General features: G+C 46.8%; 1 protein-coding gene across 10 annotated transcripts in view; it reads right to left on the bottom strand.

The window, feature by feature from the left end:
• Nucleotides 1-21,554, bottom strand: part of SETD1A (SET domain containing 1A, histone lysine methyltransferase) — a 905,198-nt gene that overhangs the window by 292,932 nt on the left and 590,712 nt on the right. The window lies entirely within an intron of this gene.

Here is a 21,554-nt window from a genome sequence, read left to right as displayed (position 1 = left end):
GAAGTTGGTGGGGAGGGAGTGCCAGGTTGTGGGGGCGAGGTAAGAGAAGGCCCTGCCTCCTGTGGGGTGGTTCATTCGATGCGGGGGACTGTAGCTAGTGCGAGGTTGGCTGATCGGAGGTTGCAGTGGGAGTGTGAAAGTTCACTCTCGTTGAGGTAGGCCGGGCCTGAATATCTTGGACTCGCTTTTCGGGAGGATAAGCCTCAAACTGCACTGTGTCTAGAACAGCTCTGATGAAAGGGAGTGTCTGAGCGGGAGTCAGGTGCGACTTTGGCACGCTTATAGTGAACCCCAGCATGTGCAGGAGGTTCACCGTAGTCTGAAGGTGGGAGACGACCTTCTGGGGCGAGTCAGCATTAACAGCCAGTCGTCGAGGTAGGGGAAGAATGAAATCCCCAACCTAAGCAGATGAGCTGCAACCACCGTCATCACTTTCGTGAACACCTGAGGAGCACTGGTAAGGACAAAGGGGAGCACGGTAAATTGAAAGTGCTCGTGAGCTACCACAAATCGTAGGTAACGTCTGTGGGCAGGTAGGATGGGATGTGGAAATAAGGGTCCTGCAAGTCAAAGGCTACAATCTAGTCTTCTAGATCCAAGGGAGACAGGACCTGCGCCAGGGTGAGCATTCTGAATTTCTCCTACTTGAGGAAGTAATTGAGGTCCTGAAGGTCTACGATAGGTTGTAAGCCCTTGTCCTTTTTTGGTATCAGAAAGTAGCTGGAATAACAACCACGACCTACTTCTGGCGCAGGGACCTTCCCTATGGTTCTCTTGGCCAAGAAAGTTGCAACGTCCGGGTGGAGAAGTGCCAAATGTTCCCCCGCAATATGGCTGACTGATGGAGTCATGGCTGGTGGAGCAGATTCGAAGGGGATAGAGTAGCCCCTTTGAACAATCTGCAAAACCCACCTGTCTGCACTGATGGATTCCCAGTGGAGAAGGTGATGGCGAATCCTGCCGCCAAATCGACCGGAGCGAGGGGACGGACTAGGAGGGTTTGGTGGATGCAGTAGGGCAGGGGTAGACTAAGCAGACATTTGGTTCTCTGTGCTATGCCCACATGGGGATCCGCATCCCCGGCCACGCAGCAGCTGAACAACATGGGTGACAGTGGCTGGGATGGGGACACAACAGGGTGCCCCTTCTCTTGCCATGAAAGGGGACTGTTGGGGTGGAGGGGCAGTGGAAAGGCAGAGGGACCGAGCCGTAGCCCGGGAGTCCTTGAACCTCCCCAAAGAGATAGGAGCCATCAAAGTGCATATCCATATGAGTCTGTTGGACATCCCCCGAAAAACCAGATGTACACAACCAGGCGTGGTGCCTTAAGGCCGTCGTCGCAACTGATCTACCTAGAGAGTCGGTTGTGTCCAGCCCACATCTGATTGTGAACTTTGCAGCATTTCTCCCTGACATCTTGGGAGACAATAGCACAGGCCTCCTCTGGTATCTGCGGCAGAACATGCGTGACCGTATTCCACACAGAGTGGGTATAGCGGTCCAAAAGGCATGTGCTGTTCATGGAACGCAGTGCGAGACTTGAGTAAGAAAACTACTTCTTCACAAACTGTTCCAGCCCCTTTGATCCCCGATCCTGGGGTGCTGAAGGGGATGCGCCACAGGAAGATACCAGGCTCTCAGGCGTGTGGTGTTGAGACAGGAATTTAGGGTTGATCGGGCTGGGCCGATGGCAGCGTGAACAGTCCTGTTCACAGGAGCTCCTGTGTGGGGTCTGGACCAAGTACCCAATAGGACATCAGTCAGGGCTTCACTGAATGGCAGAAGGGGCTCACATGTGGAAGACCCTGGCTGAAGCACCTCTGTCAGGAGATTTGATCTGACCTGAACAGTAGGCAGCTCAAGGTCAAGGACCTCAGCCACCCCTACTGACGACCAGAGAATAAGTTGTTCCCTCCGCCATAGCCACGGTAGGAGGAGACAGCATGCCAGTGTCTGGAGAACTGTCTAGGTCACTGGCCTTGCCCAACTCCTGTGCCCAGTCCAAATTAGGGTCATCCTGGTATTCATAAGGGTCCAGGAACCCCTCCAATCCTTCCCCGAATTCATACCTATAAGAAAAATGGTCAGATTCCGACCTGGGGTGAATAGGCCCCATCAAAGACAGATTGGGTGTCGGCTGACGCTGTTCAGACTCAGTCATTGGGGATGAGGATTGGGTCGATGTTGGGCACCACAGACGTCAAGAGTTGATAATCGAACAGGCACCAGGGAAGGTCTCAATGGTACGAACGGTGCCGGTGTGGATCCAAGAGCATATCCGGAGGGGACCCTGTGGCCGGAACTGAAGCCGCTGGCGCAGAACCCGAAGGCCCCCAACCAAACCGCTTGGGCCCAAAGGCGCCATATAATGTTCAGCCTGCCCAAAAATAAGGTGTCGGGCCTCTTAAAACTTTCAATTGGACAGGGGTCGCTCTGGCTCCCGGAAATTTGGGGAAGCACGAAGCGGACCCAGAAGCAGGCTCAGAAGTTGGAGGCCTCAAGCGCCGACGCTCATCTCGTGTCGCATCAGCCGAGCGATGGGGTGAAGTCAAAGGGTGACGGGATCTCTTAACCTTTTCTTCTTCTTACCTTGTTCCGAAGACTTCGAGGAAGAAGAATGGTAGTGGCTCCGTAAGCGGTCTCAAGACCTTCCCCTCGAGCGAGACCAGGACCTATGCAGAGTTGAGCACTGGGCCACCATAAGCTTGAGGGACCGCTCCCTCAAGGCCCTCAGGTGCATGGCCCGGCACTCGGAGCACGACTTCGGGTCGTGGTCGCGCTCCAGGCACCACAAACAGACTTGATGCTGATCCGTCACCGACATCATGCGGTGACAGTCCTTGCACAGTTTGAAACCGGTCTTTGGGGACATTCTCGACGCACCAAAAAAACTCACTAAACAACTCGACAAAAGGGTCGAAATCGGTCAAAAAGAGACCAGAGTAGCTCTCTCTAGATCAGCGCATGGCACAGAAAGAAAAGAACTACCGTCAATGCGCTGAGGCGGCCTCTATGTACTACTCCCAATGTCATCACGGGGACTACGACACCAATGACGCCTGCGGAGTCGACCAACGCCACCTACTGAAACTCAAGAGTATTGCTCGAATAAAAAAATCTCCAGATCCAGTCTGACGCCTAGGGGAAAATTCTAAGGTAAAGAAACTGCAACTAGAATTCTCTATCAGATATTCAAAACTCAGGGAAAGCAGAGGCATATGGCAGTGGTGCTGTCCATGAGAACCTGTACCAGCCAGGCTTTCAGCACCAAACAAATGGCCCTTAACTCCAACACATAAAGCAGCGTTTCTGTCGGAGACTAGAGGTCTCTGATCTCTACATTCCACTGATCCCTACCTCAGCACCCACACCCCTGACCAGCAGTGACGGATCTGTCACCAACATCAGCTGTGGTGGGCAGAGAAGGAAGAGAAAGCGGTTTTCTGCTAGTCCACACAAATGCAAACAAATGCAAACTGAGTGCAGTCATTTCTGAAACCTGGATGGGATCTGTCTTGGTGCTGAACCCACTCGGACTTCAGATTCCAATTCAGATCTTGCATATGCCACCTGGCGAGGTCAACAAGCAGGACATAGGAGGAGAAAAGACCAAGAAGCCTGAGAGCTGATCTCACTGAGATCAAAGGCTGATGTTGAAACATCAGGATTATAGCCTGAATGTCCTGGATGAACTTGCTGCAATAGAAGGAAGCCCATAATGGCAAGCTCCAGCACATTGAATTCTGTTGCCACTGACGAGGGGAGCTGGAAAGTCTGATGCCCAGGAGGGCATGCACATTGTCTGCCAGATCCAAGTCCCCGGCCACGAAAGGCCTAAGGTGATGCCCTTAATTAAAGAATTGACAAACCGGCTCCCTCCCAAACCTTTTCACCTGTCCGTGTTCCTTCTCCTCTCTGAGATGTGAACGATGCCCTTGACTTCAGAAGTGGCTGGAGAGACAGGCACTGTCTGTACGCCAACGCCTGGAGTAGCATTAGAATTTCTGAACAGGCAAGGAACCATTTTAGCAGGGATAGAAAGGCATAACAAGAGTGTGCGGCACTTCTCTCACTAAAGTGTTCCAAGGCAGAAACCACACTTTCACCAAATAGATTCAAGACCTCAAAACACATATCCTTAGGAGAGGCTGGTACGGCTCCTAAGAAACCTGTGGATCTCATCTATGCATGGCAACGGAGTACCACATTGGTACCAACTCATCACCCCAGACAATCAGTAGTATTAAGGTCATCACAATTCACTTATTTGGCTGCATCTTGAAGTCTGTGCCAAGGTGTAAGGAAATGCCTCCTTGGCATGGTTACCCCCTGACTTTTTGCCTTTTGCTGATGCCAAGTTATGATTGAAAATGTGCTGGGACCCTGCTAACCAGGCCCCAGCACCAGTGTTCTTTCCCTAAACTGTACCTTTGTCTCCACAATTGGCACAACCCTGGCACTCAGGTAAGTCCCTTGTAAATGGAACCCCTGGTACCAAGGGCCCTGATGCCAGGGAAGGCTCCTAAGGGCTGCAGCATGTCTTATGCCACCCTGGGGACCCCTCACTCAGCACATGCACACAGCCTCACTTGCTTGTGTGTGCTGGTGGATAGAAAATAACTAAGTCGACATGGCACTCCCCTCAGAGTGTCATGGCAACCTCACACTGCCTGTGCCATAGGTAAGTCACCCCTCTAGCAGGCCTTACAGCCCTAAGGCAGGGTGCACTATACCACAGGTGAGGGCATATGTGCAAGAGTACTATGCCCCTACAGTGTCTAAGCAAAACCTTAGACATTGTAAGTGCAGGGTACCCATAAAGAGTATATTGTCTGGGAGTTTGTCAAACACGAACTCCACAGTTCCATAATGGCTACACGGAAATCTGGGAAGTTTGGTATCAAACTTCTCAGTACAATAAATGCACACTGATGCCAGTGTGGAATTTATTGAAAAATGCACCCAGAGGGCATCTTAGAGATGCCCCCTGAAAACAAGTCTGACTCCTAGTGCTAGGCTGACCAGTTTCTGCCAGCCTGCCACAACCAGACGAGTTTCTGGCCAAATGGGGAGAGTGCCTTTGTCACTCTGTGGCCAGGAACAAAGCCTGTACTGGGTGGAGGTGCTTCTCATCTCCCCCTGCAGGAACTGTAAAACCTGGCGGTGAGCCTCCAAGGCTTACCCCTTTTGTTACAGCGCCACAGGGCATCCCAGCTAGTGGAGATGCCCGCCCCTCCGTCCACTGCCCCCATTTTTGGCGGCAAGGCTGGAGGAGAAAATGAGAAAAACAAAAAGGAGTCACCCACCAGTCAGGACAGCCCCTAAGGTGTCCTCAAATGAGGTGACCCCTGTCTTTAGAAATCCTCCATCTTAAGTTTGGAGGATTCCCCCAATAGGATTAGGGATGTGCCCCCCTCCCCTCAGGAAGGAGGCACAAAGAGGGTGTAGCCACCCTCAAGGACAGTAGCCATTGGCTACTGCCCCCCAGACCTAAACACACCCCTATATTTAGTATTTAGGGGCACCCAAGAACACAGGAAATCAGATTCCTGCAACCTAAACCAAGAAGGACCTTAAAGCCCTGCAGAGACGACAGAGACAACAACTGCTTTGGCCCCAGCCTTACTGGCCTGTCTCCTGACTCGAAGAAAACTGCAACAGCGACGCATCCAACAGGGACCAGCGATCTCTGAAGCCTCAGAGGACTGCCCTGAAAACCGAAGGACCAAGAAACTCCAGAGAACAGCGGCACTGTTCACCTACAGCAACATTTTTGCAACTTTCTAACAACCCCCCTGGATCCCCACAGCGACGCATTCAGAGGAATCCAGACGCTCCCACTGACCGCAATTGCCTGTAACACGGAACCCGACGCCTGGACCAAGCACCGCACCTGCAGCCCCCAGGACCAGAAGGAACCGAATCCCAGTGCAGGAATGACCCTCAGGTGACCCTTTGCCTTGCCCATTCAGTGGCTGACCCGAGTAGCCCCCCTGTGCCCTGCCTGCACCGCCAGAGTAACCACTGGGTCCCTCCATTGAATCCTATACAAAACCGGACGCCTGCTTTGCACACTGCACCCGGCCGCCCTGTGCCACTGAGGGTGTGTTGTGTGTGCCTACTTGTGTCTCCCCCCCAGTGCTCTACAAAACCCCCCTGGTCTGCCCTCCGAGGACACGGGTAGTAGGAGGGCAGACTGGAAACAGAGCACCCCAGTTCTTCATAGGCACCTATGTGTTTTGGCCACCTCTTTGACCTCTGCACTTGACCGGCCCTGTGCTGCTGGTGTGGTAACCTCGGGGTTGCCTTGAACCCCCAACGGTGGGCTGCCTATGCCCAGAAACTTAGACTTTTAAGTGTCTTCCTTACCTGACAAACTAACCATTACTTACCTCCCCCAGACACTGTTGATTTGTGCACTGTGTCCACTTTTAAAATAGTTTATTGCCATTTTAACCAAAACTGTGAATGTTATTGCTCTAATTCAAAGTTCCTAACTTACCTGTGTGGAGTACCTTGCATTTTATGTATTTACTTCAAATCTTGAACTTGTGATTCTAAAAATAAATTAAAAATATATATTTTTTCTATATAAAAACTATTGGCCTGGAGTTGAGTCTTTGATTGTGTTTTCCTCACTTACTGCCTGTGTGCGTACAACAAATGCTTAACACTACCCTCTGATAAGCCTACTGCTCGACCACACTACCACAAAATAGAGCATTGGAATCATCTAATTTTGCCACTATCTTTCCTTTAAGGGGAACCCTTGGACTCTGTGCAAACTATCTCTTACTTTGAGATAGTATATACAGAGCCAACTTCCTACACAAGGTGTCAATAATTTCTTCTGGGACCAACAGCAAGATCTCACTGTAAATGTCCCAGAGGGCTGTAGGAAAATGCCACTGTAGGCATGGTTACCCCCTATTTATATTTTGCCTTTTGTTGATGCCAGCTTTGACAAAGCGTGCTGGGACCCTGTTAACCAGGCCCCAGCATCAGTGTTCTTTCCCTAAAACTGTACCTTTATCTCCACAATTGGCACAGCCCTGGCACACAGGTAAGTCCCTTGTAAAAGGAACCCCTTGTACCAAGGGCCCTGTGGCCAGGGAAGGTCTCTAAGGGCTGCAGCATGTATTATGTCACACTGGGGACCCCTCACTAAGCACATGCACACTGCCTCAGAGCTTGTGTGTGCTGGTGAGGAGAAAAAGACTAAGTCGACATGGCATTCCCCTTAGGGTGCCATGTCCACAACCCACTGCCTGTGGCATAGGTAAGTCACCCCTCTAGCAGGCCTTACCGCCCTAAAGCAGAGTGCACTATACCACAGGTGAGGACATAGCTGCATGAGCAGTATGTCCCTACAGTGCCTAAGCAAATTCATTGACATTGTAAGTGCAGGGTAGCCATGAAGAGTATATGGTTTGGAAGTTTGTCAAACATGAACTCCACAGTTTCATAATGGCTACACTGAGCACGGGGAAGTTTGGTATCAAATCTCTCAGCACAATAAACCCACACTGATGCCAGTGTGGGATTTATTGAGAAATGCACACTGAGGGCATCTTAGAGATGCCCCCTGCATGCCAGCCCAACTGCTAGTGCTAGGCTGACCGGTCCCTGCCAGCCTGACACTTCCAGGCTAGTTTCTGGAAACATGAGGTGAGTGCCTTTGTGCACTCTGTGACCAGGAACAAAGCCTGCCCTGGGTGGAGGTGCTTCACACCTACCCCCTGCAGGAACTATAACACCTGGCAGTGAGCCTCAAAGGCTCAAGCCTGGAGTTACAACGCCCCAGGGCACTCCAACTAGTTGAGATGCCCGCCCTCCCCAGACACAGCCCCCACTTTTGGTGGCAAGTCCGGAGAGGTAATGAGAAAAACAAGGAGGAGTCACCTCTCAGCCAGGTCCACCCCTAAGTTAACCAGGGTTGAAGTGACCCCCTCCTTAGGAAATCCTCCATCTTGGTTTGGAGGATTTGGCCCAATAGGAATGGGGATGTGCCCCCTCCCCAAAGGGAGGAGGCACAAGGAGGGTGTAGGCACCCTCAGGAACTGTAGCCATTGGCTACTGCCCTCTAGCCCTGACACACCCCTAAATTCAGTATTTACGGGCAACCATGATCCCAAGAAATCAGATTCCTGACGACCTAACAAGAAAAATGACTGCTGACCTGAAAACCCGGCTGAGAAGAAGGAAGACGACAACTGCTTGGGCCCCTGCCCTACCGGCCTGTCTCCTGATTCAAAGAAACTGCTCCAGCGACGTATCCTGTGGACTCAAAGGACTGCCCTGCAACTAAAAAGGATCAAGAACTCCTGTGAACAGCGGCCCTGTCTAAACCAAGATGAAGACACCATCTTTAAAGAGACTCTCACCTCACTCCAGAAGCGTGAGTCTCTTCCACTCTGCACCAGACGCCCCTGGCCGATGTCCAGAGAAAACAATGCTGCAGAGAGGACTCCCAGGCAACTCAGATGACATGTCCACCCTGGGCCAACCTCTCTGCACCCGAACCTCTGGTGCAGTAGTGACTAGCAGGCGGCCCTCACCTTTGCCCAGTCGGTGGTTGGCCAGAGAAGCCCCCCCTGTGCCCTGCCTGCATCATCTGAGTGACCCCTGGGTCCCTCCATTGATTCCTATTACAAACCTGATGCTTTGTTTGCCCACTGCACCCGTCCACCACTGTGCCACTGAGGGTGTACTTCGGGTGCCTACTTGTGACCTCCCCCAGTGCTCTACCAAACTCCCCCTGGTCTGCTCCCCGAGGACGCAGGTACTTACCTGCTAGCGGACTGGAACCGGAGCACCCCTAGTCTCCATAGGCACCTATGTTATTTGGGCCCCTTTTTGACCTCTGCACCTAATCGGCCCCGTGTTGCTGGGTGTTTGGGGTTGACTTGAACCCCCAACGGTGGGCTACCTATGCCCCGGAGACTGAACTTGAAAGTGCTTTACTTACCTCAAAAACTAACCTGTACTTACCTCCCCCATGAACTGTTGAATTTTGCATTGTCCACTTTTAAAATAGCTTATTGCCATTTTATGCCAAACTGTGTACATTACTGTTTTGGTTCAAAGTTCTATCTATATCTATGCAAAGTACCTTACATTTAATGTACTTACCTGCAATTTGAATCTTGTGGTTCTAAAATGAATTAAGAAAATAATATTTTTCTATATAAAAACCTATTGGCCTAGAGTTAAGTCTGAGTGTGTGTTCTCATTTATTGCCTGTGTGTATAAAACAAATGCTTAACACTACCCTCTGATACGCTTAACTGCTCGACCACACTACCACAAATAGAGCATTAGTATTATTTATTATTGCCACTATCGACCTCTAAAGAGAACCCCTGGACTCTGTGCACACTATATCTCATTTTGATATAGTATATACAGAGCCAGCTTCCTACACTGGCCTAAACAACAAGCAGCATTGACCCACCTCAAGCCTAGACTAGACGAAGAGAGCATTTGTTTTCCTAATGCTTTAACCCTCTAATTCTCTGACCGGGGGTGGGTCACTGGAATTCACCCAATCATCGTCATCACTGGGTGGTGAGTCACTGCCAAAAATACAATAAAGCCTCTGAGGGCATATCTGTGGTGGTGGAAACACAGGAGCAGACCTGTGTGGAAACCAAGTGTGCTATTGCAGATTCAGAGCAAAATCTTGGATGGGGCTGAGTCAACGCAGGATCAACCACAGAGTTTGTACCAGAGTCACCTCAGAGGTCTATGAAGGAGGGACTGATGCAGGTCTTAGAGGCATGCTGGAAGTCAGCATCAGTTGGTGCTGGACCATGACGGGACCAAGGGGTTCAGATCACGCAGACAAGGGATCTGCTGGCAGTAATCCAACAGAGGCACTGAAAATCCATGGCGCAAATAGATGCCAGACGATAATCTAAGGATAATCAAGGGAACAATCTGTAATTTCAGGATCTCAATAATCTCACAGACATTGAAGAAGCAACATCAATGTATCAAAAGTGTTTGACTCCCCATGAAAACACTGATAATCAGGCAAGATAGAAGCAGGCCAAATGTTATAGTCTAAGAAAAAAGCAACAAGGATGCAAGAGACCAGAGGAGCTTAGGCGCTGTCCTTCATCACCTCATGACAAATGCTCATATATAAAAATGCTCTAAATACCTACCCTGAACATATGAAGGTGGCAAGGAGGAGTTTCGTAGGAGAGTGGCTCCAGAAGAATTGCTTGTCTACTAAGGAGCTTTTTAAAACCTTTTGAAGATTCATAAAGCTAGACTCTTGCAGGTCATTAAGTTCTACTTCGCCTGAGCTATGCAAAACTTAATCAGCTTTCATTCTCAATAGGATAGTCACAATCTAGGACAACTCTGATAGCCAGAGTGTGTCACACTCACTGGAAATACAATGATGACAACCGAATCCAGAAGTATTTTGCAGGCTGGAAAGGTTTCACAGAATTTCCCAACATAAGTCAGTGGTCTGATTCCCTCAATAAGTCTGATCTACGGATGATCTGTGTCTGGCTCATCTCTTTTCCTCCTTTTCTTCAGTTTGTGCCCTTCTTGACTAATTTCTATAACATACAGCCAAAGTGCGAAGGAGCTGGAAACATGTTAATGTCTTCCAGGTTCTAAAGAAGCCCACTGCAGGCTCTGCTAAACTATCCAGTTATCTTCCAATCTCAATGCTGTGCTTTCCAAATAAGATACTGGCGAAAACTATCAACAGCTCACTCAGAATTTACAGACCAATGACATACTGGTTTTAGGACAGCACAGAAGTTACTCTTTTGGTGGTCATGGATGTAGGACCTGCCTATATGAGGGAAATTCTATACTTCTCTTCAACTTTTGATATAGTCTCTCATGTGGTCCTGATTGGCAGGCTATATGACATTGGTATTCATTCACAGGCTCTAGCCTGGCTCATGCATATATCACAAGCTGCATATATCCCCCTTTTCAAATCTATAACCAATGCTACAGTGTGCCAGGAGAGTCATCACCAAGTCCTACCTTTTTTAAAAACTATATGGCCCATCCAGCAATAGCTGTTTGGGATTAGGGCTTTGAGATTCTGTACTGTTCTGACGATACTCAGCTGGTGCTGTCAATTGGATGGGAAGAGACAGATTCTATCATTGTCTGTGTGCTGTGACATCGGTTTGGATGAAGCATAACTGCCAGCAACTTAATGGAGGAAAAATGGAAATTGTCCAATTAAGTAAGGCCACCCAGATAAGGTCTGATGACTGGTGGTTCAAAGAACTGGAAAGTCCTTCCTGCCCTAAAAATGTTGCAAAAAATGTTGGCATCCTGCTGGATAATAAGCTGTATATGGTTAATCAAGTTGCATCAGTTTGTGAGGTCCATTTTGGAATTCGTTGTAAGCTTAGAAAGGTTTTCTTCTGGATTCCTCTGCACTGCGAGAAGACAATTTTACCAGCTCTTAGAACCAGCCATCGAGACTATGGCCACACTATCTGTCGTAATCAACAAGTCTCCTGTCACCCTTGCAAGTGGTTCAGAATACAAGAGTGTATGGTGTGGTTGTCCAGCCTCACCAAGTAATACTCTTACCAATCTCTTTAGGATAAGTAGGTTTCATTTCTAACCTCTAGCTCAATCCTGGATAGTTGTATCTCTCATCAGCAAGGCTTAAATAAAGGAACAAGTGCTAAGCATTTAAACAGCAACAAAACAGTTGAAGAAGGAATAACGCCAGTTTATAAAAATAGATTTTAGACACCAGAACGAAAAAGATCCACCAGATGGTTACGGAGATACAGAATTTACAATGTATAGTAAATAAGTACTTTTTGGTAAATCAAACAAATTTGACACAGGAAGTGTTTCAATGAAAACTTCGGTAAGTGGTTACTTAGACTTACTTTAGGTGACCAACTCCAGTACTGAGCAAGTCAGGGAGACCAGCAAGATTCATAGAAACAATTACATTGAAAAATCAGTCTTCAGTCAGTTCCAGGCCCTTTTATCTTTATTGTAGGCTTTACTGAAGTAGTCCTGAAGCAAGGGATACAGCATGCTGAAGATTTCTAAGGATGTCCAAGGATCCTGGGGGACCAACCTGCACTCTTATGACTCTCCCAGGTTCAGCAGACTTGGGTGGAAGTTTGTTCATCAGGTCGTCTCTCACGCTGCATGGTGGCAGCTGACAGTAGGGTGATGTTTCTGGGCTACCAACTTGCCCTAGCAGTCTTCTTCAGCTGCTGTGGCCCTAGGCTAAGAGCAGGAGGTCAGCCAACTGACTCTACAAGAAGTGCTGCAATCCCTGGGATGACTGACTCTCTAACTTACATGCCATGGGTACCATATACTAGGTATTTGCTGGCAATTTAGCTTATGCCAACTAGGTACACACTGTTAAAAAAACCAGCAGCATCGGCCCAAAAACTTGAGGGAGACCATACACAATGAGGTAATTCCTTCCAAGCAGCCAAACCGGTCTGCGGTATTCTCCCCCAGGACTCCTGCAGGTCTAGTCCTGAGGTTGCATTACTGGCTACAAGTTAGGAAGCCATGTATATTCAAGCTTCTCTGCCAGACCCACAGATCCTTGTACGGCAGGGGTCCAGTCTATCTACGCATAAAAGATGTGATTTTTCCAGGCAGCTAGAAACCGTAGAGCCACCGACATGGCATTGGCAATCCCATGGTGTGTATGTACCATGTGATGCGGCAGAAGCTCTTTCTTCTGCCTTTTAACTCATCACATGAACACGTTGCCTGCTCCTGTTCCTGTAAACTTTTACCACTATTAATAAGCTGCTTACAACTTGGTTATTTTAGCTAACTGCCTTCTACTTCATGCACCAATTTTCAACTAGTACTGCGACAACTCCAAAATACTCCATTGGGAATGAGTTGTTTGCGCTCAATAAGTCTCTATAAAATAATATAACAGAGGGTGTCAGAAGAGTTGCAAAGAGGTGAAGCATAGTTTCGCTAAAAGCCTTGACATTCTATGATGTCGCCTATGGTGCAAGGAACTCGGCTCCTCAACTGGCAATCAGGAGCAAGATCCGAGTTCAGGATGGAGTTGAGACCCACTTCACTTTCTTATGTATCCTATTGGACTCTTGTGCAAGTGGTCTTGGGAGTGAGACCACGCCATCAAGTTGGAGCAACAGCGAGACTTACCTAAAGCATTTCTTTCTGTTTTTGGCTTAGTACAGCTTACCGGACTCAGATGACACATTCACTGTACGATTTGGAGCTTTGCCCCAATGCCAAGCACCAAAGACAACTCATGTCATCTATTTTCTGCAGACAGGGCATGGTTTTTAGCCTGCAGTTTTGGGGAGGGGCGTTGTTACCTTGGACACTGGAGTTTGTTTTGGGAGTTGTCAAATGACAAATGGAAAGTGGGAGCGCAGTTCCATATCTATGTCGAAAGGAACTGATGTCAGTGCACAGGGATGGCCCTTATAGGCGGCTTCCTTCTGTCACTTCCAGGGAGGAAGAAAGTGAGTATGAGCAACATTACCAAATAGAAACTGCAAACTCATTTCCTGCACTGGCCAACACACTTTTCTGAGAAATAATATAAACAGAGGGTGTCAGAAGAGTGGCAAAGAGGTGAAGCATAGTTTCGTTAAAAGCCTTGACATTCTATGATGTCGCCTATGATGCAAGGAACTCGGCTCCTCAACTGGCAATCAGGAGCAAGATCTGAGTTCAGGATGGAGTTGAGACCCACTTCACTTTCTTATGTATCCTATTGGACTCTTGTGCAAGTGGTCTTGGGAGTGAGACCACGCCATCAATTTGGAGCAACAGCGAGACTTACCTAAAGCATTTGTTTCCGTTTTTGGCTTAGTACAGCTTACCGGACTCAGATGAAACTATTTATTTTGCCACTCATGCCACAATAACAGCAACAGAGGCAAAAACCCTGATTTAAAATCTCACATTCCTTGGCCCTTAGATGAGCTTGCTCCCTATCGTTAACCCTTCCTATCAGACAGTGTGGTATGAGTCAGGAGGACAAAACACAAAGACACCGTTGTCATCTTTCCATGACAGGCTGACCATTAATGCTGGACACTAATGATGTGCATGATGCAACAGAGCAGTTGCCAAGGTATCTAACAGGCAAGAGGCCTGTTTCACTATTATCTTTCAAGCTACATGGACAATTTCTTTCTTTTTTTTTTTTATTGTAGTTTTGCAGCGTTTGGATTGAATGTTTCATAATAATTTGCCAGATATTACTACAATACTAAATCAAAAATGTGAGGCATGTTTTCTAATTAAATGTATTTTCCAATAGAAAACATGATTTAAAAAAAAAAAAAATCTTTAGTCAAAAATCTGACACAAAAAAGTAGATAAAATGCCTAAGATCATAAAACGCATACCATAAAATTCAAAATTACAATTTGTAAGTAGTAAATTAGTAAAGTGCAAACCTCAAGATAAATGGCAAGTTTTTTTATTTATTTTTATTTATTTTTTTAGAAAATCATCGATGTTCAGCTATAAAAGGCAGTTTTAAATAAACATCCTATTTCAAACAAACATCCCCCTCATTTAACAGTAGCAGAGAGCAAGTGTACACTCGGAAATTTTCTGCTTTTTTAAAATTGGTACTAAGAACCGTTTAGTAAAAGTTGTATAAAAATACCAAAAAAGGTCAAATGCAAATGAATCTGAGGAGTTGACATATCATATGGGCACTACCAGGTGTCAAAATGTTTGAAATGTAGCCCTAATGGGAAGCTAAGCAACCAGTGAACAATACCTGCTCTGAAACAGAACAGAACAGAAGAGACATTTCCAAATGTCCCAATACAACCTGGTGGTAAGGTTCAATCCCTTGACAGGTTTTAAGGGGGGCATACTACCTAACAGTGGGCTTGTGTAGCTCTGCATTTTCCCTTGTGCAATCACTCCTTTTAAAAAACTATTGCTTGACCATATTCTTGTCTGTTGCACGAACAGCTGATGGTCTGTCGAAGAGGGAGCGTTGCCTTATATCATTAACGCATTGCTGTAAACAGGTGAGCCATGGTATTTTACGCTCATTTTGGCATGAATGCAAATTGTAATTTATGAATTAATTGTGTGTTGTTTTAGCACTGAGTCAGACAGATGAGTGAGCCAGACATATGCACAAATAGATATGTCAACATTTTCCAAAGACTTCAACATATGGATGATTTAAATCCTCATGACCTATAAAGCAAGAAGTAGAGGACGGCACAACAAGAAGTTAGCAAAATCTTTTCACTTCCACTTCAAATGCAGCCACACACACCTTCACCATAAACTAAAGTGGAAATATATGGAGTTTCATAAATTTGAAGTAAGGGCAATATAGGTTTACCCCTACTTGGTTGTGGATGTTAAGGATTATATTACCTACCCTATAAGCATCTGTTTGTGGCATGTAGTGCTGTAGATTCAATGCTTTGCTTACTTGTGCCATCTGGTGTTGGGTCTGCATGTGTGCAAGTTGGGTTTCTTCGAAGAAGTCTTTTGAGTCACAAGTTTGAGAGACCCTCTCCTCAGGGTGATAATGCGCATGGGCACCTACTCCACTGTTATACTGTTTCAGGGTGAGAATGGAGTGTAATGGTTTAAGTAAAGAGATGTCCATGCACATGAAAAAGGTAAGGGAAACTGCAACAGCCACAGGTGTCCGGGGCGTTCGAGGCATGTGTGGCTGTAGGTACACATACTTTGCACAGACTGTAAAGCAGTGCCCCTCAAAAGCAGTGGCTAACCTGTGGATGCTGCAGTTGTTTGAAAGAGTGTATGTAGCACAACCTACCCTACATTAGCTTGTTAGAATACCAGAACATCCACACAATCATGTTTAGTGAAGGTGTGTGGTGTAGATTATGTAGCTGCTTTGCAGATGTCAGCTAGTGGATGTTGCCTAGGAAAGCCATAGAAGCCCCTACTTTTCGAGTAGAGTGTGGTCAAAGGTTTAAGTTTATTTAGGAAAGTATAGTACATTAAAACCATTACACTAATGTTAAAAAAGTCTGTATTTGAAACACATAATTTACAACAGTATACAGCATTTTGCACAAACCACGCTGCAATAGCTAATAAAGTTCCATCATGCTTAGATACTTAAGTGATCAATACATGTATTTGAAAATTGCAAAATTTGCTTAAAACTTTCCCTTCGTATGGACCACAAATCAGTTCACATCCTTCAAATCATTTGTGAGCCTAGAATAATAGGTCAAGTAAAGGGGCTAGTGTACTGAAGTGCCTAACACAAATACATTTCAGCCAGCAGGCTTTCTCCTAATTTCTTTCACTTTCCAATTTGTACATCAGTAGATCAGATAATTCGGAAGATCATTGTAATAACTAATACATTATTACATTTCCTGTAAAGAGCATTTCTTAAGAACTTTTACTCGTCTTTTGTATCCTTATATTACAAAGTACCTAGCACTAAAAGTGCATAGTACTTATAAAAAAAATAGAGTACAAATAGTTACGCACAGCCTGCTTTACTACAGTAAAAAATACTCCTAACATTGTTTCTTACTCTGTTCATATATCAAAGGCCCAAAGAGGTTTACTAACACTTGAACTACAACTCCACCAGTGATACAGTTATCACAAGTGTCCATCTTTCTTGACACCAGTTGCAAAAATTTAGTGAGTTTAAAATTTTAAATGGTGTCTGTTGCTTTAAAACATGGAATCACAGCTTGTCTAGAGGCACAAATTCCTCTTTGATTAAATGTTACATTGAGTAGGGCTTTTCTTCCACTTAGCAGACCTTTACAAAGACAGATCACATGGGTAATGGTCTTCTTCCCAAGTCCACAATGCTTACACAAAGCATGGTTTGAGTCCCGTAACTAAGGAGCATCACGGGCCTGTCCTGTTAGGAGACCAAAATGGTACCTAATAAAAAGGATCTTTTCCTTCCTTGACCACCCTGTCTCCAAGGAGGGTTGAGGTTTGAGACTTTTATACTCATTTATGACAATCCATGAATGGTGTGGGGTGAGAAGGATTCATCTGTCATTAAGGTGTTTTTCTTTATTGTACGGCTAATAGCTTATAGTTATAGCTAATTTAGTACCACCTTGCTCAGATCTTCCCCGCTGTTTTTCAAATAGCGGGAACAGCTTTTTATTCAATGTCTTATCCTTGATAATTTGATTTGACTCAGTTAATAACTTATCCGCATGCTGTGTTGTATTTTTACTAAGTGTCTTCAGTTATATCAAAAGCAAAAATAGAAACACAATTTTATTTCTGGCCGTGCGTTGTTTTTTTCCTCTGTTTTTTGTCAACTGATCGTCAGGTTCTTTTAGTAATTGAGAGAGTTTATTTCGAGGGGGCACCTCCCTTATTGTTAGGCTGTGAACTACATGGACAGGAGCCTTCTATGTTTTTATAAATCAACATACACCTTCTGCCCTCTATTAACAGAACATGGAGTGGTAAAATCATATGACTTGCTACCATCCTCTGTTAGTTATTTTGGAGAATTTGATCATTCTTACAACAGAAGATATCAAGTTTGGTTTTAAAATATTCCATTAAACTAATAAGGCCCTCTGGTATTGTGGCCAATTTATTAACTAATGGGCTGCATGTGCTGTCAATATTTGTTGTTTCTGCAAACATGTGTGCTTATCAATTTATTTAAAATCAGCCAACTTTTGGTTGATCCTCGAGGATGATTTTGTCAGCATTTTAACAAGTCCACTTGAATATCCATTTTTGCGGACCAGTACATCAAGGCATCCAAGGTTAATTGTGGGGTTTTAAAAAGGATATCCCACAATGCCACATAATCAATCTTCCCGGATGGATTTTCCTTACAGTGTTTTTCCATATTTCCCTGACTTAGACATACTGTTTTTTTATATACTTATAGACAAGTATCCACTTTGGGTGGATCCATTTTTAGCTTGTTTTGTCAAATGATTACTCTACAATGCACAATTGAACAATACAACTCTGTCTCCTCCTGGAGGTGCAAATTACTTGACTTCCCTACTGTAGGTGTTAAATTTGTATTCCCACAGTACCAATCATCTGCCCTTTGTATGGTGTGAGAACATAAATCTGACAAATCTGGACTGAACTGACAATATGCTTTAGGATTTAACTCATGGGGCACATTTTGGCCATCTCCTATACAGTTCATTTGTACAGGTTACCGTTCCTCCAGTACCAGATGTATTTCTAGAACTTCTTGTTCTTTCTGGAAACGTATAGTCCGGCACCTGAACACTGTTCTTTAATAACCCAGTAGAGAATGTTAACAAGGATGGTGTTGATGGGCGGGGGAGCCCATTAGAGACGTGAACTTAGAGTGAGTACCTCTAGGTCACTTATACAACCCCAAATAGTCTCCAATTTCTCTCTGGTTCCCTCCAGGCCCCCTTCCAGTTCATTATCTGAAATTGTGTTCCCCATTCCCCCTCCAGGCCAGGTTTTACCACTTAGGTCGCTTTTTGTTGGAGAAATTAGGTTTGGAAAAGTAGTTCTGTCTTCAGAGATGGTATAGACAGCCCCAACAAGGTCATTCAGGAAATCAAATTTAAGCAGAATTTTCGACGTGAGTTCTAACAGAAGGATTTTAGGGGGCAGCTGCTCAACCTTGTCCGCAGACCACGCCCGAACCATGTCAGCCTGCTTCTGCGACAAAGGGGCTCAACCTAGTGAAATGGCTCTACTGCCATCGCTCTCACCTATTTCCTGCTGCTTTGCTGGCGTGCTCAAGACCACATTCCGCCAGAGACCAGCACCCAGCGTCCATGCGGTCTCATAATGGCCACGCCCAAACCATCCTAAGGGCTATTTTCCAAGAAGAAAAACATTATTTTCAAATTTATAGGCAATAGTGCAGGTCCCCTTGATGGATTGCTCCCAGGCCCCGGGCGCAGCAAAGCAAGAGTCAGCCAGGACGCGAAGCTAGCCAGGAGACAGTTACAGCAGAGTAGAAGGCAGCAAAGAAATGCGTAGTGAGGGCCGGCACAGGGGAAAGGCGGGGGGCCTCAACCGCCAACCCACAACAGTAGTCCCCCCCCCTGCCCTCAGAGTCCACTTCGAGCTCTGGCCCTTACTCACTTCTCCCCCGGGGGCAGGGGGCTGGACCTGCAGTGGGCCTGGCTTGTGCTCCAAACTCCTTGTGCATCCTCCATTCCATTTTCCTGGACTTCGTGAGTGCGGGTACGCAATTTTTTGCGTGTACTGCACATAGGTCATTACCTATGTCCAGCTACATAATGGTAACTCGGAACCTGGGCATGGTTGGTATCAAACATGTCTGAATCATACCCCAATGCCAGTATTGGAAGTATGATTTCATGCACTCTGGGGGCTCCCTAGAGGACCCCCAGTATTGCTCCTACCAGTCTTCTGGGGTTTTCGGGGCAGCCCAAGCTGCTGCAACCCCTAATACAGGTTTCTACCCTCCTGCTGCTTGAACAGCTCAATCCCAGGAAGGCAGAACAAAGGAGTTCCTTTGTGGGGGGTGAACACACTCCCTCTTTGGAAATAGGTGTTACATGGCTTGAGAGGGATAGCCTCCCTGAGCCACTGGTATGCTAGGAAAGGCACATTTGGTGCCCTCTGTGCATAAATCAGTCTAATGGAATGGACCCTCAGGGAAGCGACAATCTGCATCCACGGTGAAGGCTCTGCTTGCAATATTGTTTCCACGGCTCCTTCCAGCTTCTGCAACATTTCCACGGCTGTGCATTCTCTGAGGGCGGCAAGTCTTTAGTCTGCGTGTCTCTCCCCTGCATCCCCAGGCACCAACAACACCGGCAGCGTGGAGCACCAACAGCAACGACGACCGGCTGCGTGGATCTCCTCTCATCTTGAGCTGCGTGGATCCTGCATCACGACTGGTGGTCTGGCGTGGTCCCCTTTGCCAGCTGTCCAACTCTGGTGAAGGTAAGCCCTTGCCTTCCCACACAGGACAGTACCCTGGTGCACCACATCTTTTGCAGCTACCAAGGCTGGTTGGCATCTCCTCCAAGGGATCTTCAGGGTTCGTGTAGCCCCAGCACTCTTCCCTGTGACGCACAGTCCTCTTCGTGCGTCTCCTGGGGTGTGGGACCTTTCTTCAGTTGTACTGCATGGGCTACTCTACAACTCCTGGGTCCTATTCCAGTGGGTCTCCTACAGGGGCTGCCTTTTCTTCTGTGGTATCTCGGACAATTTGCTCTCTCCTCACTGCATTAATGCTGATCTATAGTTAAACCTACAGAAAGCTAGTGGCCTTGACACCTCTATTGAAACCAAGCTGAAATTGCTATTGGGCCCTCGTACAGAAGAGCATGTCACAGTCACAGTGGTAGTTTGTAGAGCAACTGTGTGGCTAATGTTGCTGTTATCTACTGTGGAGACTAAAGTGAAAATGCTCAGAATGTTGCAGTTAATTCCTTCAACTTCTGAGTTGTTGAAATCCTTCAGTGAGGCCCTTGCAGAGACCTTGTTTGAGGTCTGGGCCAAGACATGCTCAACACCACCACTGTCAACGTATTGCTGGGCACCAAAGGCCTTCTCTGGGAACCCTGCCTTATTGCCACAACATCCGATGCTGGAAAGCGTTCAGTGAATCAAAGTGCACGGAGGCACTGGGAATAGGAAAGTAGCCTCTTTTAAGCATGGTTACCCCCACTCTTTGCCTGTTTGACTGTGTTCACTGGGATCCTGCTAACCAGGACACCAGTGATTATGCTCTCTCCCTTCTACCTTGGTAACTTGTACCATTTTCACCCCACATTTGGCATACTGGTGCCCCCATGTAAGTACCTAGTATATGGTACCCAGGTACCCTGGGCATTGGGTTACCAGAGGATTCCCATGGGCTGCAGCATGTATTATGCGACTCATAGGGAACCCACGCAAAGTGCTCTGCAGGACTGCCATTGCATCCTGCATGAACAGGTACCTGCATCCTTTTACACCATAGGTCACTGCACCAGGTCACTATAAGTCACCCCTATGGCAGGCCCTCCTAACCCAGAGGGCAGGGTGCAAGTACTTGTGTGTGAGGGCACCCCTGCACTAGCAGAGGTGTCCCCACAAACTCCAGTGCCATTTTTATAGACTTCGTGAGTGCGGGGATGCCATTTTATGCATATACTGAACATAGGTCACTACCTATTTCCAGCCATGTAATGGTAAGTCCGAACTTGGGCATGTTAGGTATCAAACATGTCAGAATCATGCCCCAATACTGTTGCCAGTATTGGTTATATGATTCCATGCACTCTGGTGGCTCCTTAGAGGACCACCAGCATTGCTCCTACTAATCTTCTGGGGATTTCTGGGCAGCCCACGCCGCAGCCACCCCTCAGACAGGCTTCTGCCCTCCTGCTGCTTGACCAGCTCAGGCAGAGGAAGGCAGAACAAGGGATTTCCTGCAGGAGAGGGAGTAAACACCTTCTCCCATGGAAATAGGTGTTCAATGGCTTGCGCAGGGTAGCCTTCCCAAGCCACCAATAAGCTTTGAAGGGCACAGAGTGCTAGCCTTGCAAAAAAACGTTTGCACCAGTCCATGGGCCACCCCCAGGTCCCTGCTC

Source organism: Pleurodeles waltl, chromosome 7 (assembly GCF_031143425.1).
Source record: "Pleurodeles waltl isolate 20211129_DDA chromosome 7, aPleWal1.hap1.20221129, whole genome shotgun sequence".
NCBI lineage: Eukaryota > Metazoa > Chordata > Amphibia > Caudata > Salamandridae > Pleurodeles > Pleurodeles waltl.
This window is presented reverse-complemented; position numbering and strand designations above follow the sequence as displayed.